Source organism: Phacochoerus africanus, chromosome X (assembly GCF_016906955.1).
Source record: "Phacochoerus africanus isolate WHEZ1 chromosome X, ROS_Pafr_v1, whole genome shotgun sequence".
Classification (NCBI taxonomy): Eukaryota; Metazoa; Chordata; class Mammalia; order Artiodactyla; family Suidae; genus Phacochoerus; species Phacochoerus africanus.
This window is the reverse complement of record NC_062560.1, coordinates 16700725-16728402: the sequence shown is the minus strand read 5'-3', so window position 1 is coordinate 16728402 and position 27678 is coordinate 16700725. Positions and strand designations below refer to the sequence as shown.

The window sequence follows — 27678 nt, the reverse complement described above, 5'->3', positions numbered from 1 at the left end:
GGTACAGGCTGATATGCTCTTCATCTCTCTGGAATAATTTAATCATTATGTGCACATTCTCTAGAAATTAGTGCCATTTCCCCTACTCGTGCCTGAAATAGACATTTCAGACATTTATAACTCTCAGTCATTTTAATCTAGTCGTTTGCCCAAGTATGTTCCCAATTAGAGCCATTTTACTCTGTGTTTGATACCATGAAGTGGAACATATGTTCTGATCTTTTTTAAAAAAATTTCTTAACTAGCGAAGGTAGACTATGTTTCCCTCTATTATAAGAATTCAAAAGCAGCTGATGGAATCTTTCTCAACTCTTTATACAACCATAAAAATTTTACCCTTCAATTAAAATCAAATAAAAATATTCAGGGGACATAATGCTTTAAAATATAGAGGATTTTTTGGTCTCTAGAAAACCTGTACAACTTTAATTCATTATATCCTCACAGTTTTTTTTTTTTTCCCCTGTATTTAAAAGATGCCGTGAGGTCATAATACCAAGATATAAATAATAAAAGAGTGTTCAGTTTTGGTACATGTAACACCACTTTGTTTCCCAGTTTAGCATCCTTCCTTCTAAATCTTAGCCATATACTTGCATTAATAGTATCACATTTCCTAAGCCTACATTTAAACAAACATAAAACCATTTTAACCTAGAAAATGCACTTGGATTTATTCATATTTTGACTCCGTGTTTCTCTGTGCTTTTCAAATTTCGAGGTTGTATTTTTGTTTTTGTCTCTCCCACTTTCTTATTGTAAACTGAAACCACATCCATCCACTGACAACGTGATGCTCTTCCATCAGCTCTGCCTCCTTTGCAAGGCGCTAGCCATTTAAGAGGACCTGTCTCTTGATGAAGACAATGCTGGGCTCACCAGAAGTCCACGTGTTTCTCAGGTCAAGGACCTAAGGTACAGGTCAGCGTTCCTTTACAAAATAAAATGTCTCTGATGTCTGAGAATAGAGAGGAACTTAGTGCAAGCAACACTTACTAGGCGTAAGCATGAGGAGAGTTACGCTGCTCTGCCAGAAGCACGTCAACATAGAAACTTAGCTGTGGAAGTTTCTCAATGATTTACCATCAACGGGGTGCACCTGAATTACTGAACACAAAATGAATAGTTAAAGGATACTCAAACACAGAGTTAAATGGCAAAGGCTACAATGAAACTACAGGCAAATAGTAAAGCAATGTCAGTACAGCCTACCATGTAACTTGATTTTTCAGTAGTGATTTGAGATATGACATGACAATTTTGGCTTTGCCAAGAAAAGACAATTCAAAAGGAACATGACCATCAACCATTGAACTCAGTTTGTTAAAGAAAGGTCATCTGAGCAGGTGAAAAAGTGCCAGACATAAGGTCTATATTGTGCCCCCAAATAGAGCAATGGGAATGCCCTTCTAGAACAGGTGGATCTTTACCTCAGTGGGACCCAAGATCTTGAGAAAGGGATGGGTTAGATCATCTTAGAGGAAAGTGAAGACTGCACCCTAAACCCCACCTTTTGACTGGGGGTTCTCCACCTGGGAAGCTTGGGGTTCCTGATGAGGACAGCATTGGTCTTAGTCCACAGGCAGAGGGCCTCTTAAATCACCAGCATCTTGCAAAAGCTTTTTTACTCTGAATTTTTACAAATAACTTTTCTTTTTTGAGGTCTAGCTTACAGGAGAGCGCACAGTTCGGTGAATGTTTTTCTATGTCTACACCTGTATGACCTCCATCAGATCGAGATATAGAACATTTCCAGGGCCCCAGAAAGAAAGCTCACTCTTGCCCCTGCTCAGCCAGTGCCCCAGGGTAAGCACTATTCTGACCTCTAGCGCCACAAAGTGGAATTGCTGGACCATAGGGTATATGCACGTTTAGCTTTAATAGGTACTGCCAAACCTTTTGCAAGAGTATTGAACCGATTTTCAATCTGAAGCAATCACTTTTTGTTTGCCCAGATTTTCTGCTGTTGGCATTGAAAATGCTCGACAGCACTTCTCCTGCTAGTTGCTTGACCTAACCCGTGACAAGTTTTCATTACCCCCCTGGGTTCTCAATAGTGTACAAGCCAATGTGGCTGTCATTTGTCATTTGCTTGTGGTGGCAACTGCAGAACAAGCAATATGGTGACACTATGATTTCACAGTTATCGTGGGTGTTACTGTGGATTTCATGGTAACTCTCCACAAGACAAAACAAGGTCACCTCAGTAAATCTCAACAAATTGTGACCTGTGGCATTAACTTATGAGAACCCAAAGCCTGAACTATTTCTTCTGCCTCCCAGGCAATTCTCAAAGGTCCCCAAGAGCTCTTTGGAAAACAGTAGATCTTAAAACCCAGAAGGAGTGTGAAAGGAACCCAGGGGCTTTGCCAATAGAGTGTCATCATTCAGGCCCCATTTGGAATATAAACCAGCTAATGGTGTCTCTTTACATTTTTCTGAGTTCTTCTTCTTTTTTTTTTTTTTTTTCAAAATTATAATTAGGCTTGAAATTCTACATTTCAGCTTTTATTCAATTAGTCTTGGGGAAATGCGTACTTTTAAAGATCTGGGCACAGCTGACAGAGCGTGTGTGACACAAATATTCTGTTTGGTATTCCTGTCATAGACTATTAGTGCCATTTGTTTAGAATTTGGTTTTATTTTAAACATTGCTCAGGGAAAAAAGAGAAAGAGACAGCGAAATGCCAAGTGACAGTTTATCGGATCCATCCGAAGATTTTGCCTTTAATCTAATCCTTTTCCAGGGATTTAGAAATGAAATAAATACATAAACGCTTACCAGAAAACACCTCTGCACTTGCTTGCTGCTGACCACGCTAAGAATGCATGCCCAGTGACAGGAAGTGATGTCTGAGGAGTGCGGTATAAACAGCCAGTGAAAGGGGAGGATGGAAAGGGGAACGGAGATGAAGCAACATCGGCCAAATTTGAGTGAGGTTGGCAGGGAGCTCTCCATTTGTGGGTTTGAATTGTTCGTAAAAGCTGTATAGTATCTATCACAACAATAACAAAGCAGCCGAGCTCATAATAATGAAGGAATAGAGAACCATAGCACAAGCAGGATTTTTAAAATAATTTTTGGAAATATGAACATGGACTGGCTATTTGCTGCTCTTAAGGGATTATGATCATGGTGTTGTGGCTGTTTTTAAAAATAATCTCGATCTTATAGGGATGTGTCCTGAAATTTCTGTAGCTAAAATGATGCGCTATCTGGTTTTTGCCTCGAGGTGACACTGGGTGTGGGGGAATGGGCAAGATTGATCATGGGAATGCGGTTATTGCTGGTTGACAGGGCCATGGGGCTTCATAGACTCCTTGAGCTATCTTTGTGTACATTCAGGAAGAAAATAAAAAGTAATTTATGCATATGAATTAAAAGAAAACTGATTAGTACTGTGAAATTGCAGATTTGCTTTTCTCTTTATCCTTAGGTTGTAAAAAGCTTAAGTTGAAATGTTTTTATAAAATCAGCCATTATATAAAGTACCTCTGAAATTATTCCTTCTTTGGGGGAATGCAGTAAAACCAATAAAAATTCAAAGTACGAGTCCAAACAAAAAGGTAATTGTAGTTCAGGTAAACATCACCCAGGGGCCTAACGATTTCCCATGGTTCCAAGGTTACAGTGAAAAGCCGCCTGGGGAGTAGGGCTTCTGGGCCTCTGTGGCATGGCCATTGAATCACCAGTTCGTGGACTGGGTGGGACAGAGGTGAGACACAGCTGCCAGACGGTGCTTCCCCAACCCTGCCTCTTCTGGCAATTCACAGACCATTGCACAATGGCCTTCTTTTCTGAACCTGTATCAGAAGCTGCAGTCTGGCAAGTGCAGTGGCCCATATGGAAATTCTCGGATGGAACAGTGGGGCAGTAGTGCAGTGGTTAGGGACAGTGGCTCAAAAGCCAGACTCCCTAGGTTTAAATCCAGAGCTGTGCGACTTTGGGTAAGTTATTTAACCTCTCTGTGCATCAGCTTCCTCATCTTTAAAATCGGAATGATTATGATAGTGCCCCATTCCATTGGGGTTATTATGAGGCATAACCAAGGTCAAGCTTTTAGGACAGTGCCTGTTACATAGTAAGTGCTTCACAAATAACAGGCTCTGTTATCATTCATTATGTGTAAGTGAATCTGTCCTAAAACATTCTTGAACTGTGACCCACAGAGCAGCAGGCAAATGGTCAAACGGCTTACAGCCGAGCTTCCCGTTCTTTTCACCCACAGTCACACCAGCCAGAGGGGAAGGCATGCTTACTGCAGGGAGCTCTGGAAGTGAAGTCCGAAGGTCCTCTTGCAAGTACAAATCTCTTTAAAGTCTAATGTTTTTCTCTTGAAATCCCCACAGATTTTTGCATCCTACACCATAATATAGCAGTGTTTGTTTTATTATAGAAATAATGTGACCTACTCCATATTTTTTGGCAGAATTGAGAGTCAAAAGAGATGTTTCGTGTTTAGACCGTGGCTTTCGTGGTCCTTTGCATATGCCTCTCAGTTCGAGAAGCTGAGGCCTTTAGACCCACTTGGTGTAGTTAATTTCCCAGCTCCCCCTCCCAGACATCTGGTAGACCTTCTGCCAGTTTCTCCCTCATACTCCCTTCCATCTTCTGAAGGGCAGTGACTAGCTTTCTAGCTGATGGCCTTTTATGTTCAGGGTATTGGGTTGTGTCTCCCCCTGTCCTGGTTTTCAGTGCCTCCTCTATGTCTATTGACTTAGTCCTTTTTGAAACTCACTGAGCTGGTTTCTCGGACATCACTGGCTTCAGGATCTCCTTCTGCTGCTCTTGCCACTCCTTCTCCATCTCTTTTGCGGAATCATCTTCTTCTGTTGAGTCCCCGAGTGTCATTCTTTCCGGGATATTTGACATCAGCTCTGGGTTCTTCTCATTCTATATGTCCTCACAGGGTGACCTCCCTAACACCCAAGGCCTCAGTTTCCACCTGTAGAGAACATTCTGGTCTTTGTACGCTCAATGTATCTTTTCCCCACCTCCCAGAAGCAGAATTTCTCTTTGCTAGAGGAACACACTTGTGGGTTTCGAGAGCTGACCCTTTCCTACCCATTGCCACAGGCTTGGATTCATGACCCAGGCATGAGCAATCAGAATACTCCAACTCTAGGTTAACCAGCCTTGGCTCAGAAATAGACATGTAACCCCCTCTGTACCAATCATAGTCTTCACTGAAACTTTTCCATTGGAGCTATCAGAAAAACCAAACCAAACCAAAGCAAAAACAAATCTCTGTTGAGTTGTCGAATGAGTAGATGTGACTCGAGGACTTTGGAGTTGCCAGGGGCCATCAAGTCCACGAGAGTCCAACAGAGTCAAAGAAAGACAGAACTCCAATACTGTCATTTAAACCTCTGAACCAGCGATGATTGAAGCTGAAGTGAAGAAACAACCCTGAGCTTTTTTGGTGTCCTCAGCCAATGAATTCCCTTTTTTTTTTTTTTTTTTTTTTCATTTACAACTACCCTTATGCTGATGACTCCTAAATCTATATCTGTGATTTAGGCTTCTCTCCTGAGCAACATAGAAATAACCTGCAGTTAACCAATCCCCACACAGATGTCTTACAAGAACATCTCAACTATAACATGTTATTTGCTAACTGTGGCAACCCTAATCACACTATAAATTTATAATTGTTAATCTTTTTAAAATTTCCGCCAGCATGTAAATGCTATGAGGACAGGAACTTTGCTTTTATTCATTATTGTGTCTCCAGTATTTAGAGGAACACACACAGTAGATAGTCAGTAAACATTTGTTGAATGAATGAACAAGTCAATAAATGAATGAAATGTAGGAATTTTCCTTGACTCCTTTCATAATCTCATTTACTATATCCAATCAGTTACTAAGGTCTATGGACTTTGACTCACGAATATCTCAATATCTGATCCCATCACTGCACCCAACTGCTTGCTTCAAGCCCAAATTGCTGCTTCTTCTTCCTTTTTTTTTTTTTGTCTTTTCTAGGGCCGCTCCTGTGGCATATGGAGGTTCCCAGGCTATAGGTCTAATTAGAGCTACAGCTGCTGGCCTACGCCAGAGCCACAGCAACGTGGGATCCAAGCTGCATCTGCAACCTACACCACAGCGCATGGCAACGTGGGATCCTTAACCCACTGAGCAAGGCCAGGGATCGAACCCGCAACCTCATGGTTCCTAGTCGGATTCGTTAACCACTGCGCCACGATGGAAATCCAAGCCCAAATTGCTTCTTGCCTGGACAGTGGGAAGTCTCCTAACTCCTCTTCCTGACTCAGCCACCCTCCACACAATTACCAGGCTCTTTCTAAATTAGAAATCAGATACTACGGGGCCGCTCCTGGCCCAAATCTTGGCTCCTGCCTCCCTTTCCAGATTCATGTCCTGGCTCTCTCTTCACACAGCTATTGCCTAAGGAAGGGGGAATAACTTGGGCCCTCCCAAATTCCTTTGCACATTTCCTGCCTCTGCATCTTTGCACATGCTGTGGTCTTCTCCATGCTCCCCTTTTCACCCTCTCGATTATGCTGCCGAAGGTATGTCCTGTCCTTCAGAAGGCCTTCCCTTGGCTCCGGCTTCCTGTTCTGATTTAGAAGCCTCTCCCCGGATGCCTTTTTGTCGACCAAAGCACTTAGGTGGCACAGACTCTTTTCGTGTTAACTGGTATCCCTAATGTACTTTTTTTCTCTTGGGCGCACAGCTGGACTGCCTTTCTCAGCCTCCTTCGCACTTCAGAGGTGGTCGCGTGACCAGTGGACTGTGCCTAGGAGTGAGGTGCACCCCTTCCCGCGAGCGGGCCTGGCGCTCAAACACCTCTCACATGTGCTCTTCTTCTCGCTCCTCAGTGGCATGGAGAGGACTCAGAACCTACGGGAAGGAGGAGCCTCGAGATGCAGCCACTGCACCCTTCTGCAACTTGGGTCACGGTGGGGTCAAAACTAGGGATAAGGGGGGGGAGGAAGAAACCTCAGGAAACGGAACACAGCACTGACTCCTTCAGGTTTTGACTTCCCTCCTCAGTCTGCCTGCTGTTGTTTTATGTTCCAAGTCCTCGGTCCGTTGTTGTCGTGGTTGTTTTCGTCTCCTGCCTAGAGCTTTCAGGAGTCATCTGTGGGGGCAGAGAGCATATAGAGGGCCTCTCCATCTTGGCCAGCACTCCCTCCATCATCTCGTTTTTGTCTCCAAATTCCTGTCTGAATACTTCGCTCACAGTGGGACCTCAACAAGTGTTTGCTAGCGGGACCTTTGAATTATCTTGATGCATAAAATCAGCTACGGCAAACTCCAACCAGAACAGCATTTCTTGTTCTCAGCTTTACAATTCATATAAGTGTGACAGCGTTTGAAATGGTTCTCAGGAGAACTGCAGCTGTAATTAAGGATGGAAAGAAGATGCTTCAAAGAGAGGTTACGCTATGCGGTATTACTTAACTTTCCTGGTAGGAAAAGAATGAGTAATTATAATTTTACAGGCAGATCTTCAGTTTAATGAGGGAAGGAAATTTGCAGATCACTCTTCTGTAAAATGATTGCGGCTTGTTTCTTGTGCATTATATATGTCTATTAAGCAGAGGTAAGAAATCTGTACTCATATGTATGCACAAATTGAGCATAGAATTTGTGCGTTTTTGACTCTCTAAACAATAACATTTACAACTCTTTACTGTTGTTAATTGTAAACAAATCTACCCCTCAGTTCATCCATATTTGTTAAGACCTCCTGCATGCGGTGTTCATGAGGATTAAGAGAAGCATAAGAAGGGGCTCCTGTTTAAAAGAACAGTGAGAAAGTCCTAGTGATGAGAAGTTGACATTTTACAAAGCGCTTCTACTCTTCTTACCTAATCTTTTCCCAGTGTGAAAGAGGCCCATTTGACAGAGTCTCAGAAAGTTTGAAGAATCTGTCCAAGATCACGTGATAATGACAGAATTGAATCTTCTCCCCCGGTCTTCTGATTCCTGTTGCTGTTCCCGTGTTATCCATCATATGGCAGTCTAGCTGGGGAATAAAACATCCCACCCACACACAGTTATCCCGTGGTTCCAGACAGGCTATGACACATGCCAGCAGAATGATCAAATATAGCAGGGAGCATACTTGCCTGCCTCCTCTCTCTAACTCTTAAAGAGAGCAGCATTCTAGAAGGGGTACTATGGACCTGATTGGTTCACTTTGAGCGTGAAAGTTGTAGTTGCAAATGTTCTTACCAGGCCTGATAGGTTATTTTGTTCAGGATATAATACAGAGCACCAAAAAAGACCGAGACAATACCTAGGCCCGAAGTGTGAGAACTAGACGTCTTTAAGTCAAATTCTCTGTATAGCAAACGATAAATAGGAAACAAGCTGGATCCTTATTCATGTTGAATCCTTCCTCACCAAGGAACTATGGAAAACGTTAACCAATCATTTTTTTTTCTTTGGAGGTATAATGCGTCTTTAAAATTTTTATTTATTTATTTATTTATTTATTGAAATTGCCAGAAATAATTTATTGAAATACTTCCTTCTAATGCTTGAGTATATTTTTAATCACTAAAGTAGGTTATGCTTCAACTCTTTAATGGTTAAATTTACTAACATTAAAGGGGAGCCAACTAGCTTCACCCAAAATTCTTTTAGATGTCAAATTAAAGATGCGCCAAAAGAAAACTAATCTAGGGCAAGAGTCAGGAAATGGAGGATTACCTAGGAAGGGGCATGAGGTATGATTCGGGGGTGATGGAAATCTTCTTCCATAGCTGGTTTTCAGTGCTGGATACTCAAATGTCTACAATTCATAGGAAGGAACCCTTAAAATCCATGTATTTTATATCACTTGCACCTCAATTTTTGGGGGGAGGGGGCCATGCCCACAGCAGTTTCTGGGCCAGGGATTGAACCCGCACCACAGCAGTGACCTGAGCTGTTGCAGTGACAACACTGGAGCTGGATCCTTACCCTGCTGAGCCATAAGGGAACTCCAATTACACTTCAATTTTTTTTTTTTTTCTTTTTAGGGCCGCACCCGTGGCACATGGAAGTTCCCAGGCTAGGGGTCAAATCAGAGCTGTCGTGCCGGCCTCCACCACAGCCACAGCCACAGCCACACCGGATCTGCGCTGCGTCTGCAACCTACACCACAGCTACAGCAACACCAGATCCTTAACCCACTGAGCGAGGCCAGGGATTGAACCTGCAATCTCATGGATGCTAGTTGGGTTCGTTACTGCTGAGCCACACTGGGAATTCCCTCAATTTTTAAAATGTGGAGAAGAGTATACAGTTTCTCCAAATTCTTTCAAGGGTATGTTAGCTAGAAGTTTAATAACTATTGTTCTAGGCATATGTGGAACAAATCTCTTGTTTTTCAAGATTCTTACTCTTTCTTTAGGTTTCTCAGAGCCATGTAGCTTGACTCTAAGACAAAGTGGGCAATAACATGTCACATTATTTACGGTTTTTGATTATTAGCTTCAGTATTTTTCTCATAGCCACCTTGGATTTTTTAATGCCTAAGAACATTCTCCAACAGAATAGAAGGATGGGGAGTAAAATTAACTAGAGAAAAGGTTAATCTTCAGATAATTTGACCAATGCCTGTTGATCTTTGTAATTGCTCCCTCCTCCCCCCACCAAGGCTCTCTTTTTGAAGAACAGTGGAGTGATTAAAATAGCTTTTCATGTAACTGGATCCCCCCTCTTGGTAATCTGGTTTTAAAGAATTGCTCCTGAATTCCGTATGAATTTAGAAAGGAAGATGCACGAAGTGCATGAATCAATGCATGATGATGCCCCAGGTCGCACTGAGTGGAGATGCTCAGTACTGACAATTTTTATCCTTGACCCGGCCCTGGTTATCATTTCCCTGCAACCCGCCGATTCAGCGCGGCCATAAAACCTTAATAACCTGCAGACTCTTCTTACAAAGAGGGCATGAAGCCCCAGGCTTCTTTAATCTTCTGGTGCTGTGACAAGTGACAAGGTGGCCTGTGTTTCCATGAATAATATTCCCATCTCATGGGCGCGTCTCACCTATGCTACACGGCTTCAAGAGCTTGGTCTCTGCTCTGAAAGTCCATCTGATTGTTTGTGCTTGAGATGGTTTCTGGACTTTCAAGACTGTGAGCCAAAGCCGAGATTTCTGCTGAGCTGCAGAGATCAAAAAGTAGGAGATTTTCTTCCTTTTGTTTTTTATAAGATCGTTCCTTGTTATGATTGGAGCCGAAATGGTCCTTTGACAACAAGGGACATCCATTTCTTCATTTTCCTTTATTTCCGGTGGGGCCATGATAACAGAAGTGAAGAGATAATCGGTTCACTCAGCAGTTTGAATCCTCATCTTTCCTTGGGGCCCAGCAACAAAAACACCCCTTGTTTGAAGAGTTGGATTTCTTGTACTCAGCAGCACTACCATGCATCTTCAGAAGCAACTTCTCCATCAGTGACAGTTGTTAAGAGGATGCAGCATCCCCAGGGTCATTTTTTGCCCCCGCCTCTCTTACCTTTTATCACTTCTATTCCATATTTTTTTACTCGCTTGATCCACATTAGCAGCGTATACTTTTATTCCAGCACGTCGCTGCTCTAATACTGACTCATTCTTAATTCCCAAGTCATCCCAAGTGCCTAAAACCATGTAGGGCCTCTGTGTCTCTCTAGGGTTTCTGCGCGTACGTGGTGAGGTTGGCAGCACAGGGGTACCAACCTTTTCAGTTCTTCTCTTGGTGTTTCTTCTGCCCCTTGCTTCACTTGGTCTTGGCTTGGATTATCCATGCTGTGGCCATGGAGTGGTGGAGACAAAATTCCTTCTTAGCTTGTCATAGAGAGGACCTGGCTATTTCATCGAGACGTGCTGATGTCCAAGCCGTTCTCCCAAAAGATCTCCACCGCAGGATCCACCAGGCTGCTTTGCCAGTATACGCTGGCCTGGGTGGTGCCTGACCTCTGGAACAGTACCCCTTTCACCTTTGTACCCGCCACCTGCACAATCCACAGAAGCGGCAGTTTTATTGTACCTGTTTTACCCAAAAATCAATCTGATCGATTTGATCTGGAGAGAACCCATAGTCACGGTCAGATGCTCACCCCTGGGTGGAGGAAGAGAGTCATGTCATTTTGGCACTGAGGAAATTGCAGCCCACTGACCCCCATGTCCAGCAACTCCGTGGGTTGCTGCGCCTCTGCTGAATCTGGAGGGCACCAGTCACGGGTCCAGAGGCTTCCCTGGTGGTTCCAAACCGTGAGTAGCTCAGGAGTTTTCAGAGACACTTTGTGCCCTGAGACAGTCCCTGTGCCCTTCTGCGCTGTGTTGCGTAGCATCCCCCACCCCGCGTTCATATCTACCTGGAACCTCAGAATATGACCTTATTTGCAAATAGGGTCTTTGCAGATATAATTAGTTCAGATGAAGCCATCCATCCTGAACCAGGGAGGGCCCTGCTGCAGTGATGGGTGTCCTTTTAAAGAGACAAAGGGGCACAGGGAGAGACACAGAGCAGAAGACCATGTCATGACAGAGGCAGAAATGAGGGTGACATGTCCGTAAGCCAGGGAACACGGGGCATTGCTGGCCACAGACAAGAAGCCATGAAGAGGCAAAGGATCCTTCCCTAGAGCCTCCAGAGAGAGTAGGATCCTGTCCCCAACGTGAGCTCAGACTTCTGGCCTCCAGAACGATGAAAGAACATGTTTCTCGTGTCTTAAGCCACCCGGGTTGTAGTACTGTGTTGTGGCAGCCGTGGGAAGTGAGTACATTTCCTTTCACCGTCCACGTTCTGTATCATTTGCAAATTCTTCTCTAAGTCCCACGGTAGAAAGGAGAATCTTAGTGTTGTGATTCATTGTCATGATTCTGAAGCCAGATTATTTGGGTCTGAATCTTGACACTGCCATTCTTGGGCTGTGTGACCTTGGAACTTGCCCCACTGTTCTGTGTCTCAGTTTTCCTGACCTGTAAATGGGGGTTAAATGAATGAATAATGTTAAGGGTTTAGAACAGTGCCTCGCGATAAGACATGTTATCATGTGTTTGTTATATTAAAAAAACAAACAAACCAACCCAAGTCTATGGGGCCGAAATGGAAGTAGGAATGGGAGAAACAGTTTGAGCAAAGGCTCATTATGGCCTTTCTCCGTGGTAGTCAGCAGCAAAATGTTAACTGTTTATATTAAACTAGGGGTCAGTGAGGCTGCTTGCAGCCAGACCCTGGAGGTCACTGACCAAGCTCCCAAGAGTTGAGGGGAGGCAATACCTTGGCACATCTGAAACCCATGCCCGGCACCTGTGGGAAGCTCAGGATTGGAGCAGCGCCTCCCACACTCGAATGTGCATTAAAATGCAGCTTTTGACTCTGTCGGTTTAGAGTGGAGCCTGAGAGTCTGCATTTCTAACAAGCAGGGCATGCGGAGGCTTCTGGTCCGAGGACCACACTTTGGTCTCAAAATCCTTGCTGCTCCCAGTGTGGTCCAAGAACTGGCGGCATCAGCACACCCCGGGAGCTTGGGAGCTGGTCAGAAATGCTCCCTTTCTGGTCCTCCCCGCCTCACCCCAAACCTACTGAATCGGAATCTGCATTTTAATCAGGTCCTCAGCTGATTAATTTGCACATTAGCATTTGAGAAGTGCCAGATTCGAGGACTGGGTGTGTATTTGGGGGAGGGGGGGGTAGCCCAGCTTGCTAGAAGGGAGGCTCTAGCCACCTTGGTTCTCAGACCTAGCTACACAATAGATCCTTGTGGGTAGCTTTTTAAAATCCTGACACCTTGATCGGAATGACTCAGTTAAATCAAAACCTCTGCGAGCGGGGCCCTGGGGAATGTCTATTATTTTTTAGACTCCTCGGGTGATGTTAATACACACACACTCAGTGTTCAGAACCGCTAGGCCAGGGAAAAAGCCCTGAGCAGGCCTGGAAAGAGACGGAGGCCATGCCGAGTTCTTGCCAGGGGTCAAGGTCCTTTTGCCAGCAGAGCACAGCAGTTAAGGTTGTGGGCTCTGCAGCAAGGAGAGCCTGCCTGGGTTCAGGTCTTGCTTTGTACCACTTGGCAGCTGTGTGATGGGCAAGATGTTTAACCTCTTTTGCCTCTATTTCTTTACAAGGGAGATGAAAATAGTAGTAACGACGCCCCAGGGTATTTGTGAGGATTAAATGAATGGAAATGTAAAGTGCTCATTGCGGTGCTGGGCACAGAGTCAGCGCTATGCACGTGTTTATTTGAGTACGCTTTAATTCTTTCTAATGGGGGAGCATGGAAGGTTCCTCACTTTCCTTTTGCCCGCCCCCTCCTCAGTGCTAGGTTCTTGGGCAGCAATCACACCTCTGATGAGGCGCTCAATAAATGTTTGAGGAATGCATGACTGAATGGTTACAATGCCCCCTTGTGTATTCAGTGGGAAGAAATAACAAAACAAAGTCGGTTCTGGATGTTAGGGTAGGTAGGGCGGCCACCTGTTGCAGCTGGCCCAGGAAAGAGCGGTTTCCCTGGACATGGGTCTTAATAGCGGCAAAGCTGGTGAAGGTCTAGGAAAACCAGCAGAAGTTGGTCACCGTAAGTCCTGGTACCACCCGAATGACCATCTCCTCAAAATACAGTTTGCAGTTACGTACAAGGAGAGACTCCCGCGGTGTTTATTTGCACACAGCATTTATGTGCACACAGCAGAGGCCGTGGCAGTTTTCTTCCTGGCTACAGTGTGTCTGTGTGTATGCACACGTACACATGTGCACGTGCCCACATGTACACACACGCGCCAGTAATAGCGGTAGCCGGAATGTAACAACACCGTGACACGCTATGTGCCGTGCTGAGCAGTTCGAATGCTTAACCCGGAGCATGAGATGGCCTATTCAAATGCCCGTTATGCCACTCAATGGTTTTGTGATTTTCTTCGCCTCCCTTTGCCTCAGTCTCTCCATCTGCAAAGTAGATAATAATAGGACTCGCCTTGCAGAGTTGTTAGGAGACTAGATATGTTCACGCACGCGAAGCATTTAGCAGAGTCCCTGCCGGGCCCTTAGTAAATCCAGTTGACGTTAGAGCTTATTGTTACTGCTGGGATCGTTATCAGCACTACCAGGCAAGCTGCACCCCTCCGCTGCTTCTCCCCCTCTCTCACCCCCCAGTCTCTTCCCTCTGCCTTGAGCCCTCGGCATCCTGCCTGCTGTTTCCTCTCCCCGCTCTCCCCCTCCTGCACCCGAGGGGCCGTCAACAATTTTACCCTGTTAGATGGACAGCGCCTCCAGTCCACCCTCAGAAACACAAGGTGGACACACCCTAATGTTACATACCACTGCAGCATTAGGAATCTGTTTTAAACTGAATTAAATGAATATAGAAAACCAATACACCTGTTTTTGTCCCTTCGTTGGTAGATCAGAGCCTGGGAGATAGATAGCAGTGGCTGTGGACTTCAGCAAGCATGTGGTAAGTTCTGTCCCTACGACTTTATTTATTTATGTATTTATTTTGTCTTTTTAGGGCCACACTCGTGGCCTGTGGAGGTTCCCAGGCTGGGGTAGAATCAGAGCTGTAGCTGCTGGCCTAACACCGCAGCCATAGCAACGTGGGATCCGAGCCGCGTCTGTGACCTACACCACAGCGCACGGCAACACTGGATCTTTAACCCACGGAGCGAGGCCAGGGATCAAACATGCATCCTCACGGATACGAGTCAGATTCGTTTCCGCTGAGCCATGACGGGAACTCCTCTATCCCTACAACTTTAAAGATGAGATGGAGAATCATATTCATAGATCACTCTTAAATTAAATTACTAATGTTCCAAGAATGAGCAAGAGTGCTAGGTAATACAGGTTCCTGGTAGAGCAGTAAGACATTTCTCGATCTTAGCCATTCGCTGTTTCTCACCCGTAACTTGCATGACTTGGATAATCGTATAGAAGCTAGCTATCACATATATAGGAGATTAGAAAAATAACAAACAATCTTAATGGAGAGTAGGGATATAAAAATATCAGAACCCTTGAAGCAATGGGTGAGATATAACCAGGTGAGATTAACATGGATAAATTTAACTCTTGTGTGAGGCTCCAAATAAAACCCCACTTGAACATATATAAATTAATATATGTTATACATTATTACATTGTGTATTATGTAATTACAACATTAATTTCGAGTTATTATATTACAGTTATATTACTATAATAATATACTAGATATAAATTATATAATGAATAATATAATGGCATATATTACTACATATGTATAGCTTATGGTTTTGCATGTCCTTTGGACCCAGAAATTCTACTTCTAGGAATGTATCCTAAAGAAAAATTATGTTTGTGTGGGGGGGTGGAGGGAGTGGTAAAGACAGAGGCTGAAAGTAAAGCCAGTGCAAGAACTTATAATAATATTAAAAAATTGGAGAGTAGTATAAATACATGTCATAGGGGAATGGCAACTAAATTATGGCAAATGTAAGCAAAAAAAAATGAGGGAGTTTCCTAAAAATTGTGCTGTACCAACGGTATATATCAAACTGGGATCCGAAAACCATATGCCTTAGAATTTTCTGGGAGACTGGTTAAACAATAGGCTCCTAGGCCCTCCCCATAATACTGAATGAGTGTCTCTGGGGGATGGTCCAGGGACATACATTTTTATTTATGGCTGCACCCACAGCATATGGAGGTTCCTAGGCCAGGGATTGAATTCCAGCTGCAGCTGTGGCAATGCGGGATCCTTTGACCCACTGTGCCGGGGATTGAAGCCACTCCTCCACAGCGACCTGAGCTGGACTCTTAACTGCAGTTGCATTCTTAACCCACTGCCCCACAGCAGGAACTCCCAGCAAAGTACATTTTTAACATGCACCCTCAGATAATTCTGGTACACACTTAAATTTTGAGAATTGTTGTATAAAAGAACATTTAATGGCATAGGGAAGCACTAATGATATAATAAGTGACAAAACAAGTTCCAAAACAGGATGATCACTTTTATGGAAAAATTCTTACTTGGGTAGAAGAAATTAGGAAAGGTAAAAGCCAAAATAAAAACCACGGTTAATTTAATGATATATAGCATCAATAGAAAGATGGTGTGCTTTATTCAGTACTCGTCATATAACACCTGGACTATTCCATTTGAGGAGGTAAACAGCTGTTTAGATTAAAATAGTATTGGGTGTAAGGACAATGGAGAGAAGGAGTCAAAGATGGATCCAAAGTTTGAAAGAATGGTGGGGCATTAATAGAGCAAAGACGTCACAAAGAGAAGCTGGTTTGGGGAAGAAAGATGAGTTGGTTTTGAACATGGCAGGTTTGAAGTACTGGTAGCACATCCAGCAGGAAACAGTCAAAAGGAAGTTGGCATTCTGGGTCTAGAATTCATGAAATTGAGTGAGGCTAGAAATGTAGACTTAAAGGCAATAAATGTTGTAGGAGTGGATTAATCAAGGAGGAAGATCAAAGAGAAATAGAAAAGAAGTGGCTGAGATCAGCTACCTCAAGAATGCCTTTGATAAGTGGAAGGAAAAGGAGGAAAAACTAGTAAAGAAATAAAAGAGAACAGGGTCAGAAAGGTAGAGGATGATCCAGTAAAATCCAGCGTTGCCAGCCATCCCCAGAGGAAAGAGTTTCAGGGAGGAGGAGATGGTCAAAGAGGAGGAAGACAAAGAGTTGGCCACTGGACTGGACAGATGGGTCGGTGGAGCCCTTCCCCAGAGTTGTCCTGGAGAGCGGTGGCAGCTGTAGCCAGGCAGCGAGGAGTTAAGGAACAATCAAATATTGAGGAAGGCGCAAGAGCTGGTGCAGTAATTGTTGCATTTTTAGGGCACTTAGTAGCCTCTCCCATGGTGGATAAATAACTCCAGCAATGTATCCAGTGGATGAATAACTCCATAGTTTTCATGCTTCTCTCAAGATGAAGCTGGGACAATTTCCCACAGCATTCTTGCTCCCAGAAAAACTGAATTCGAATTTGGGTTGTTCTCCTTTCAAGGAACTGTCAGTCACTCTCTTCAGGATCATTTTCGAGAGAGAATTCATATTTCCCCTCCGTGCATGTTTTCCTTTCTTTCCCCACTCGTCTTTCTTGTCCTGGTGAAGGTTTGGGGCTGGACATAGAGTAGAAGTTATGAATATTTTCCTTCCTGGATTTTGTTTCTAAAGGTCTGGGTCCCTCCAGGGAATTGTAATGGTGTCCTAAAGTATGAGGCAAGAGAGAGAATATTTTTGAGGAAAGCGAGAAGGATTTCCTTAAGACTGAAAAGCAATTCCCTTGGCTTGAAACAGGAGGGATGTGTGATAGCTGGCGAGCTGTGCACAGGTCCCCATGGTCTTTATCCTGCCAGTACCAGGAGAGGAGGCCAATTTTAGACAATAGAGATGCGGGAGGGAGAACCAAGGCCCAGGCTCCCAGCCAGCCAGGGATTCCCCAGCCCCCAGCGCAGCCAAGTACCAGCAGTCTGGGGAGCTACAGTGGCTTTGTGGGCTGGGTCTGTGACATTTTGATGATGCCTCTATACCTTCCTGAGATCCAGAAGGTCACCCTGATGTCTTAGCACTTCCTGAAACCCAGAACCTTGTCATCCTGCAAGAGTCGCAGAGAGCGCTCAAGAATGTCTGGGGTTGAGTTTCCTGCTTGGCAGGATGGGGATGGTCTCTTTATAGGAAATAAAGACATGCGGTCTTGCCTGCTTACCTGAGCTTGCGCGTGGAGATTTGTGTCCGCGACACTGGAAGAAATCGTGCTCTCTCCTTTCTCAGGGTAAACTGAGTTTCTTAGCTCTAAGAAAAGAGGTGGATTAGGCAGGCTTATTGCCGCCGAGCTACAGTCAGCTTAGCCTACTACACATGAGGGAAGCAGCCTTACTGAGGAGGCTACAGGTGTGTATTTCATTCTGACAGTTCCGGGATTTCAGATATGGTGTATGGGCTCCTGTACCTTTAATTAGAGGGGCCAGAGGGCGAGGAAACTAGCAAGTTTGCTCTTTCAGGCTGGGCCATCCAGTAAAGGTGGGTTTGCATACTAGTCTCAGAAGGCTAATTTATCACTCTGGAGAGCAATTTCTCATTAACCAAGTGTCAGTACTGCTGGGGATCGGCTAGACCACCTTTGGAAGAGGTTAAATTACCTTTTGATCCACGTGTGGAAGAACAAAGCTTCGGTCCCGTCATGGCATAGCGGCCTTGCTAATGTGACATCTTAGAAAAGCCAAGGCATTTCTAACTATACCAGTGTGATATGCCCAGGATTACTTCCAGAGAGGCAGAAGACAGGAAAGGAGGGTTCCTGTGGCTGTTATCCAAACTGGCATAATTGATGTAGGTGCAGTGGGTTATAGCTAATGGGCTGTGTTTAATTATGGAGGCAGTGACACAAGGGCTTGAGGATGATAAGGCACTAGCCAGATAATGCTCCACTTCTCCCAGCATCCGCTTGCTGCGTAGGGTCAGTGCCGTAGCAAGGTGGTCTAAATGGCCTGTTTCTCCGGGGATCTGGGCTCGGTTCCTCAGAGGCACAGGGCTGCATTCATAAGCCCTGTGCAGATTCACACTGAAGAGGTCTCCTGGGAGCACAGTCAGTCACACAGGCCCCAGATGAAAGTGCTTCGAAATCCACTGCTCTAGGAATTCATTCCCCCTTTAAACCAGGGTCATTTGCATGGATACATTGATAGGTATCAAAACCTCATCAGCCACAGTGGCAAGATGGGCCTTTTCGTCTTTTCTCATCACTCAGAGCAACCAAACCACAAACAGTTCTTTATCCACTAGCCTGAAAAATAACGACAGTGACTGTTGTCAAACTATACATTTATCATCACACCCTATCCATTATCAGCTTTTAGCAGTAGAACCTTCAGGTTTTAGCTGGACACATGGCCGCCCAGCCAGAGTACATCTCTCAGCCTCTGTGGCAGCAGTGTCAGACCATGTGACTCAGTTTGAACCAATGAGAAAGGAGCAGAAGTGACTATGTAACGTCTGGGTCATGCTCTTAGAGGAAAGCGCTCATCCTCCACTTACTCTTTTCTCTTTCTTGTGGGTAGGAATGAGTTTATGTTGGGTAGTAGTTCAGTTTCAATCTAAAAGATAAGAAAGATACCCATCGGGATGATGGAACAGTAACAGAGAAGCAACTTGGGTCCCTAGATGACCTTGGGAAACCAAGTCATCCTACTTCCATCAGCTGCCTACAAGCTTGGACTTTTGTAGAGAACTGGATCCTCTGCCTTGTTTAAGCTGCTGCTGTTTGGGTCTCTCTCAGAATAAATGCAACGATTTCCATGGGCAAAGCAACTCGCAGTTTGCAAAGCACTTTCTCTTACATGTTTTATCTCTTAGCATCACAAGACAAGAAGGTGGATTAGACAGGTGGGGGAGTGGTCAGAGTATCCTTGATGAGGAGGGAAACGCGGGCTCAGAGAGGTTGTACCTTTTGTCCTCAGTTACATACTTACGCAGATATGGAGTCACATCTCGAACCCGGGTATTCTGACTCCTACTGCAGTGCTCCTTTGACCATAATATTGCCTCCTGGTCCTTGGGAGCCTCGAGACACAGCCCTGTATGTGCATGAGGGAAATGTCTCTTCATCGAAACTCTGGCTGTTCTCCTGGCTTCAGCATCCCCGGCTATAGCTCTTCTCCTCTCATTTCCACCTCCTGCAGATCATCCCCCGAACAACAAAAACGCGAAGCTCCGTAAGCCAGGGTTTTAAAAAAATGGGTGATAGACTTGTTTAATATCACCACTGCCAAGGTTCTGGGGGGAAGGGACGTTGCAGCGGGAGGAGTATTTTATCAACGACATTGTTTAGAATTGTCAGCACACAGGGTAATAAAAAGCAGAACAACTTTTAGTCAGTTTTATTATTGTTTTTAAATTCTCTACAGACGATGAACCCCTTATTACTTGTACCCCCTTTCTGCCTGCACCTTGGGTGGACTGCTTCGATCATCCCCTCATCAGTGTGCCACAAAATAATAGTAATGAAGGAAAGCAAAAGTATAAAATGCAAAATCCACTTGACTCTCTCTTTGCTCTCTTTGATATGTATACATGTCCAGAAAACGGCTGGGGTATTCGTACCGATTGTCGCCTGTTACATTTAGAAGAGCTCCTGCAAAGAAAAGGAAATCTTGTCTGTTTCCTTGGGTTTTTCTTACCCTCTTATCTCCATAGTTACAAGAGTTGGTTCTGTGCATTTTTTTTTTTTTTTTGAAGCTGGCATCTTGCCCAACTCAAATTGATTATAATGGTTGGGAGGGACAGTTGAGATCTGCAGCTTGATTCCCCAGTACGTTGGCTGTTTCGAAAGATAGCATTGACAGCCGAGACAGCCTGCAGATGGGAAGGCGAGTCTGGAGATTCCCTTGTTTATTACGGAGCCACTGAATGACTCACTAGGTTGGGCTCTTCCTTGGAGGAACACAGAGAGATAAGTACCGAAGTGCTTGGGAGAAATCGGCCAAAAGGTTCGTTCCTCAAAGGCTTTACCGTAGAGTTGCCAGATTAAGTATAGGACACCAGTTAAATGTGCATTACAGATAAACGGCCACTAACCTTTTTAGTGTATGTCCCCAAATATGCTGTGGAATATATAAGCTGAAAATACAGGTGCTCAGTTATATTTACGTTTCAGATAAACAAGGAATAATTTTTTAGTATGTCTCAACTATTAAATAGAATATACTTATACTAAGAGATATAGGACACTCAGTTAAATCTGCATTTCAGACAAACGAGTAGTTCCCATGAAATACTTGGAACATGCTTATTCTTAAACATTATTTCTCATTTATATGAAATGCAAATTTTAACAGGGCATCCTATATTTTTATTTGCTAAATCTGGCAGCCCTACTTATACAAATCTAGGAAGAATTTATTAAATATTCTCTTCCAGTTCAGGAATAGCCAACATTTTTTTTGCCTTAAAAATTATTATTTATTTGTAAGATGAGGATACTAGGCTGGTTTTATTTCTACAGGGGAGAAGGTCAAGGGGAAAGACACTGGACTGAAAGATAGGAGACTGGGTTCTAGTGTATTGTTCTGACAGCAAATAGCTGTATGAAGTTGGACCAGGCAGTTCACTTGTCTGAGACTTAGTGTCCTAAAAGGAGAGGATTGAATAGTCATTCGAAGGATAAAAGGAGTCCTTGGTCCTATATTATTCCCCATGTTACAAATATTAGGATGGAATTCATTTTCCCCAGAGATGGTATACATTGGCACTGCCCAATAGAAATAAAATGCAAGTCACATGCGTCATTTTTTCTAGTGGTCACATTATAAACATAAAAAGAAACAGGTGAAATTAATGTTAGTATTTTATTTAACCATTTATATTAAAATATAATTATTTTAACATGTAATCAAGATTAAAATTATTAATGAGATCATTTACATTGTTTTTTCGTACTTTTTTTGCACTAAGCTTTCAAAATCTGGTGTGAATCCTTGTAGCACATCTTAGCTTAGACCAGCCACATTTAAAGTACTAACAGCCACATATGGCTACTGTATAGCACAAGTATAGACTAAATAAAAAACTAGATAGATAAATAGATAGATAAATTTTAGCAAGTTACACAAATTCAGAAATGAGCCATCTGTAATGGGTTGTCAAAAGAACTTAAGTTACTGGGGAACGTATTCATAGAGTTTTTAAAATAAATATATAGTTGATCCCTGTTTTTCATGGATCCCATATTTGTGATTTCTCAACTACTCACTAAAATTTATGTATGACTCCCAAATGAATACTCGTGACACTTCTGTGGCCCTTTGTAAGCAAGGCATGTACACGAGGTGAAAAGTTTGAGTTGTCCAATGCACGTGTTCCCAGCTAAGGTGGAAGAAGACTCTGCCTTCTTGTATGTACTCTCATACTGCGAACAAGTATCCTTTTTGTGGTCTGTTTTGTGCCATATTTTTCCCATTTTTGTGCCTTTTTCAAGTGATTTTGTGTTTCAAATGCCCCCCAAGCATAGTGCTGAAGTGCTGTCTAGTGCTCCTAAGAACCAGAAAGCTGTGAGACGCCTGATGGAGAAAATGTAGGAGTTAGATAAGCTTTGTTTACAAAAAGGGAAGGCTATTTGCCATGAATATTCAATATTAATGAATCAACTATGTATCAAATGAAGTGTCAGCAGTTCCCGTGTGGCTTAGCAAGTTAAGATCTGGCATTGTCCCTGCAATGGCTCAGGTCGCTGCTGTGGCGTGAGTTCCATCCCTAGCGGAGTCTTTAAACAGAAACACACATAAAACAAGGTTGTGTATTGATCCAAAACTGTTGTGACCAATTACAATTAACAAAATAATATCAATACATCGTTGTTAACTGAAGACCATAGTTTATTCACATTTCCTGTGCTTTTACATAATGCCCTTTTTTTCTGGATATCAGAATGCATGTAATGTATCTTTGGGCTCCTCTTGGCTATGATGGTTTCTCAGACTTTCCTTGTTTTCGATGACCTTGAGGAGGCTGATCAGGTATTTTGTTGGATGCCCTCCCCCACCCCTTGGATTTGGTTGATTTTTTTTTTTTCTTATGATTTGACTAGAGTTACGGGTTAGGGAAGGAAGATGACAGTGACAAAGTGCCATTTTCATCACATCCTCTCCACAGCACATACTCTCAGCATGATTTATTGTCACTCTTGATACTGGCCTTGATCACCCGGCTAGAGTCGTTTTCCAGGTCTGTCCACCACGGTGTTGGAGCTTCCCTCCTTTCCATCCTGTCCTCTCCAGAAGGAAGTTACTCTGCACACCATACATGTGAGGAGTGGGAAGTGAGGCTCTACCTCCTTTAGGGAGAATCTAAATAATTTATTTGGAATTCTTCTGCGTAGGATACTTGTCGCTTCTCCTCCATTTACTACAATAATTCGGTCATTTACATCATGAGGGTTTTGTGGATATTTATTTGTGCACTTTGGGTTATAATCTAGTACCACGTTATATATTTTGTTGCTCGTATTGTTCCAGCTTTGGCCATTGGGAGCTCTTTCAGTTGACTCCTGTGACCCTTTGACATAACCCCATCTCTGTGTGTGTGTGTGTGTGTGTGTGTGTGTGTGTGTGTGTGGGCGCGCGCATGCGTATTTGAGTACTTCCTTACTTTTTGGCTCTGTAAAATGCTCCAGGCTCATATTGTATATTTTCTGCTCCAGCCCTAGAATCTGCCATTTATCCAAGGGGCCTTGGTTCCTTTTATTGGAAAATGGTGTTAGAAACCAAGGTCTGAGCACTAGGCTTGTTTGTTGTTATTGGGGTGTCGTTCCTTTTAGGCCCTCTGAGCTGAAAAAAGCAAAGAAATATGTGTGTTTGCTCATGAGTGTATGCAGACATATCTATAAATATTTCTTTATATATCCATCTGTATCTGCATTAAGCTAGACATGAGTTCATCCTGATGTCTTCAACTAATCCTTTACCACATGGATCATCGTAGCCTCCTACCCCTGCTGATCTGTAAATTCCCACTCCAACAGTGGGAAACCTGGCTCCAGCCATCTGTCATCCATTTACTTAATTGTTCAATTCCAGTGACCATGTGTAGAAGTATTAGCTAGACAGGAATATCATGGGCTTTTGCTAAATAAATTGATTTCCATTATAAAAGTAATACATATATAACAAAGAAAATTGAAAAACTAGATACAAATTGGGAAAGAGCAGCAAAAGATAGGCCTTGTCACCCGAGCACAACCTTTGCTACTATTTAGGGTTGTTTCCTTTCTCACTAGCCCTTTCATTCAGCCAAACGCTCCCCACACCCCCTAAAGCTGCTCTCTGCTGATGTTGTCACATGTCCACAGGCTGTCACTGGCTACTGAAAATGAGAGGAGAGCAAGCTTTTCATTCACTGGGCGCAGAGATCCCTGGAGAACTCATGATCCTAGATGGTTTCACCATAAAGTGAGCACAAAATTAGAAAAGGAAAGTTAATGTGACATGTAGAACAGATACATAGGGGTCATGGCGGGCGGGGGGGTGGTTTAGCCACAGGCACTGACTTAGTAAAGCACCATAAAAACTTCTTGATGTTTCGAACAAAACAAAACAACCAGATGCCCTCTAACTGCGTGGCCTTGTGCCTGACACTTGACCGCTCTGGGGTTGAGTTTCTGCAAAATGATGGTGTTAGCTCAATTGTTTCAAACGTGTCTTTTATGATCGGGTGACCTGTGAACCATAGGATGGTAAGGAGACCGCCAGAACCCTCGGAAAAGCCTCCTGTTGCATATCTTGATCTGTGTTTACTTTGTAACAATTCATTGAGCTGTCTACTTAGGATTTGTGCCCTTGTCTTTATGTGTGTTATTCTTCAATTTTAAAAGCTTTCAAAGGAAATAAAAAAGCCTGTCACCTTATCCACCTCTCTTCAAATATGGAACCTAACATAGTTTTCAGAGTCTGAGAGTCCCAGAAGCGCAGAGCCCAGACAAAGTAGCCATGAAGTCGTGAGCGACCAGTGAAGAGATCCCGCAGCTCGATCCCAGCTCCCGCAAGGCCAGCCGTACTGCCCTTCCTTCGAAGTGTAAGCACAAGATCAGGATCCCTGGGACCTTTACTTCATCTCTCAGTTCCCCTAGCCATAAGACAGGGGTGATAACAATAATGCTTATTTCTTAGCATTTCGTGGTGATTAAGTCACTACAGGTAAAGTGCTTGTAATAGTGCCTCCTACCTGCTAGGCGCTCAGTAAACGTTTGTTCAATCGATGGTAAAAATGATAATTTTCACATGTGTTCTTAAGCCCACAAGACCCAAGGCCACCAGAGCACCTCTGTTGCTTTCAAACAAGAGTCTAGTTATTTTAACTGGTATTTGGATCAATATTAATTCCATTCTGGCTAATATTCTAGCTATATATATATCACAAAAGTATCCACTCATCTGTTGATGAACACCTAGGGTACTTCTGTATCTTGCCTATTGTAAATCATGAACATAGGGGTGCATATGAAACCGTATTCTAATATTCGTCCTTCTCAACTAAAACCCTGACATCTTGAAGCCTGCCCAAATGCCAAGGTGCCAGGACCTCTAATAGAAGATAATTGTCTTAGCTTGTGTTCCTCCAGAGGCTGACTCCGAAACAGGGACTCAGGTACATGGGAGCTGGTTGGAGAGTTGGCCCGAGGAAACACAGTAGGGAAGCAGGAACGCGAAACAAGGAGGGAAGGCTGCCAATGAAGAGTGTGGTATCAAGCCAGTTATCACTGTGGGCAGGCAACTGGCGTTACTTCCCCAGCACTTCTAGCCTGCCACATGAGAGGGCAATGCAAACTTCAGGGGGGGGGGGGCCACTGGCAAGTGGAAGTCAGGCTGGACTGCACTGAAATGGTAAGGACGAGGGGACATAGGCCGACCCCCCTGACAGTGTCTGCTGCCATAGCCCAGGCCTTATTTGAGGCTGTGCTACGTCTGCACTTCTGGGGGTCAGGTGGTTGTCTTACAAGCCATACTGAGAAGCTGCAATTTGTCATTTTGCAAATCATTTGGGTTGAGGCAAATGTGATGGTTCTCCTAAAATGGTAATTGCATTTTCCTGGAAGTCAACACCGGTTTGTTTATATGCCACTTGGATGTTGCAGCACATAGCACATACAGATCTTGAACATCTTGAAAAGCAACACAGGGGCTCAGCACAAGTCTGTTCACAGACCTGCCCAGAGGACACCAAATGGTATGTTATTTCCTCCACTCAACTTCTTGTCACCAAGAAAGGAATCCTACATGCTGAAAGCGGTGCTTTTCAGAGATCTCGCAGCAGGCTACAGACGTGAGATTTCTGTCAGTGGCAGGTCTGGCATCCTTTCTGCAGTGTGTCAGTGGCACGGATGAGTACTCGGGATGGGAAAGGTTGCTACTTTAATTTACATGCTCTTGCTACCCGTTTTGGCTGGCTTACCCAGAATGCCCCGGATACCCATTTGAATGGGAAGTGTTCCATATTTGCAAGACAGACCATCTTGTGGAAATTGGTGTTTTGTCATTCTCCTGAACAGTGTGAAGTTAAGAAAATGGCTTGTGTGTCTTGTTTGTGTTACAGAATTCTAGCATTTTTTCCTCCTTGTCTTTCTTTCTTATCAGCATCTTTCCCAAGGGAGCTGAAAAAAGCCAAAAGGATGCTTTTTATCATTTTTCATAACCATCCAACACGGAAAATATAACCCTCTATTATACCATAATAATTGCTTGCAAAAACTGTGAGTAATTTCATGCCATGATTTCTATATATTACTAAGTTTGCTTTTTGGAAATTAGCTCTCAAAAATCATTTTTGTTTTTAAGAATTTCTTTTTTTTCTCTTGGAATATTATAAATGAAACAAAAGGGATCTTTCGTCCAAGGCCCAATATGATGGTCTCATTTGCTTAATTCTGTCAATTAGTGAATTATCACATTTTTTTCTCATTTTTATGTATGAATTTTGTTTATAGAACCCTCAAATTGCCATGTATGACATGCATATAAATAATATACATGCATATTTTAAATGTTAAAGAAAAGCATTCAAAATCCCAAAAGAGTCTCATCTAATTGCAGTGATGTAATATAATGTAATAAAAATGCAATTTATCCCAGGGACGTGTTCGTCAGAATGCAAAGGTCACTGTTTTCTGACCCTAATTTCAAGATACATTGTATATCATTAAGAACATCCAGAAGTATATCATGTCTTCTTGAGACTAATTTTACATAAATTGTGTGTCTCTATGATTTCTTTGCATGATGGGATAGTCACTCTATATTAGGAATGTCACATAGATCACTCTCCCCCCCCCCCCCCGACCCCCATCACAGCAACACCGGAAGTTAATCAGAGTAAGGTGATTGGAGAGTTCTTCTGAGACCTTCTGAAAAGAATAGCAGACTCCTTCCAACAGTAAAGCAGACCGAGACCTCTCTCCTCATACTAACACATAGTAGTGCTATAAAGACAAATCCTCAGAATTTAAATACATATATGACCTCAGAAAAGAACGAAAGGGCAATCCCCAAATGCCAGACAGGAAGAAAGGAATTGGAGTTAGAGCAGCAAGGCCAAACGTGCGCCGCAGCAGACACGACGATTTCACACCCTGATACAAGCCCCAGAGCTGAGGGCTGGGGTTCTGATGCCTGTGTGGCATAGGACATGAGGCTCCAGACCTTGCAGAGGCAGGGGAGCGGCCATCTCAAACAGCCCTTCCATCCAGCTTCTGAAAAGGGGACTGGGACGATTGCTAAGGAAGCAACCCCGGCCCAGGGAAGTTATGAGGAGGCCGGCACGTGGGCTCTTGAGTGGAAAGAGGTCATCTGCAGGAAATGAAAAACCCAGGACTGCACCCTACTCAATGTTGAATTTGCATTCACAGTACCCGTATGGCAGAGGAAACCTGCGCCAAACAATTAATATCGAAATGTGTCTAGAATCTTTGAAATCTCCAGAATCCTCAGCCGAGACAAAAGCAAAACCTGTCCACAGGTTCATCCTCACAGCTAATGACTCGCAGGACTCCAGGAAAATAAAATAACTTGCTACAGAGAAAGATTGTGAATGCATATGGACTGGTGCACCTGTTGGGAGGGACAGTTAGAAAACCCAGCAAACAAGAGAATTAGCACCGCAAATTAGATGTAATAGAATAATCTTAAGGACACTATAAAATAAGTATATTTTAAATAGTTATTCTCCAAGTCCATGATTTTCTTTTCTGTG

General features: G+C 43.5%; 1 protein-coding gene and 2 pseudogenes across 3 annotated transcripts in view; 1 reads left to right on the top strand and 2 right to left on the bottom strand.

The window, feature by feature from the left end:
- LOC125117961 (60S ribosomal protein L5-like) overlaps nt 1-4852 on the bottom strand; it is a 31329-nt pseudogene extending 26477 nt beyond the window's left edge.
- Nucleotides 1-27678, top strand: part of RAI2 (retinoic acid induced 2) — a 378829-nt gene that overhangs the window by 228351 nt on the left and 122800 nt on the right. For all 3 annotated transcript variants that reach the window (XM_047765171.1, XM_047765173.1, XM_047765172.1), the window contains one exon: nt 14356-14407. The gene's annotated coding sequence lies outside the window, so the exon portion shown is untranslated. The remainder of the gene's footprint in view (nt 1-14355; nt 14408-27678) is intronic.
- On the bottom strand, nt 9864-10422 carry LOC125117960 (protein Mdm4-like; annotated as a pseudogene).